The sequence below is a fragment of the Octopus bimaculoides genome, chromosome 2 (genome assembly GCF_001194135.2).
Source record: "Octopus bimaculoides isolate UCB-OBI-ISO-001 chromosome 2, ASM119413v2, whole genome shotgun sequence".
NCBI classification, from domain to species: Eukaryota; Metazoa; Mollusca; class Cephalopoda; order Octopoda; family Octopodidae; genus Octopus; species Octopus bimaculoides.
The window spans coordinates 72,070,470-72,072,074 of NC_068982.1; positions in this window are offsets into that span (position 1 = coordinate 72,070,470).

The window sequence follows — 1,605 nt, forward strand, 5'->3', positions numbered from 1 at the left end:
ATATATATGTATATATACACGCACACCTCTACAAACATAGGTATAAATTTTGTTTTACTTTTACTTTCTTTTATTCTTTATATTATTTTGCCCATATATAATATAATCCATCATTCATGATTGTTACTATTATTATTGGTGAATTGAAATAGAAGGAATAATTTTAACGCATGCGTACACACAAGCGCGCGCGCGTACACATGCATGCATAGTAAACATGATTATATATTCTGTATATTCAGGAAGTATCCTAATGTTGTCCTCTGAACACCCTGATGATTTCCCTTATAAGGCATTTAAAATGCAAAATTATATTTTTATATATGTTTTGTAATTTTAATCTTATTTGTGAAATGAAACAATTGTTGGTGAATATGTTGATTAATTCATAAATTAATTTGTATCCATTAGATCTCTGTTTTCTAACTCGATTAAAATGTTTGATATCTTACGAAGTTCTATATAATATATTCATTGAAGAATTATCTTTTCAAAATTTAATATATTTAACCAGTATATCTTAGATAAATATCCCTATGAGAGGCTGGAATATCCTCATTGTGACTATATAAATACACACACACACACACACACACACACACACACACACACATATATATATATATGTGTGTGTGTGTGTGTGTGTATACACACACACACAAGCACACACAGGGTGGGTGGAAAGTAACTAGCCATTAGAAATTGTTTATAGGAATTTTTTGTAACACTGAAGTCATGACGAAAACATTTTTTAAACAGACAACACTGATGGGAATTTCTTATTTTCTTATTGTCTTATTTCTTGTTTCTTATTTTCCACTGGCAGATCGCTTGACTGTTCAGGAGCGAGTTAAGATAGCAGTACGGTATGAGGTGTGGAATTCCATTGTTTTGGTTCAGAGATGGTGGCGTGCATGGAAAGGTAAGCATGCAACACTACGTCCGGAGACAATAAAAAGTTGTTATGCAAAGCTGATGACCACGGGGTCTGTGAACGATGCAAGAAGTGGCCATCCAACCACATTCTGGTCAGCGGAGAACGTGGCAACAGTGTAGCAAATGCTTAATCGCAGCCCGCAAAAATTAACAAATCAAGCGGCTAATGAAAGTGGACTAACAAGACATAATACGTACGGTGTTGCATAAAGAACTGAATTTTCGTCCGTGGAAACTCCATTACGTGCAACAGTTAAAACCTGAAGGCTGTGACCGCAGAAGACCAGATCTCACTCCATATGATTTTTACCTGTGGGGTTACGCAAAAGTGGTGTACAAGACAAAACTTTGCACACTGGAGAACTTGGAGACACGGATTCAGGTTCTCAATGATATCCCAAATGACATCCTTCAGAAGGTTCTTCATTCCATCCCTGGCCGTTTGAGGAAACTGCTTAGATTGAAATATGAAGATTTACTTTCGTTTTCCCATGTAATAAAGAACATTTATCATTTGTTTCAATAAATTTGTAAAATGAATATGAATTTTATTACCAATTTTTAATGCCTACTTACTTTTCACCCACCCTGTATATATAATATATACATACATACATATATATATATATATATATATGTACTCGCACACACGCACACACTGACGCACAC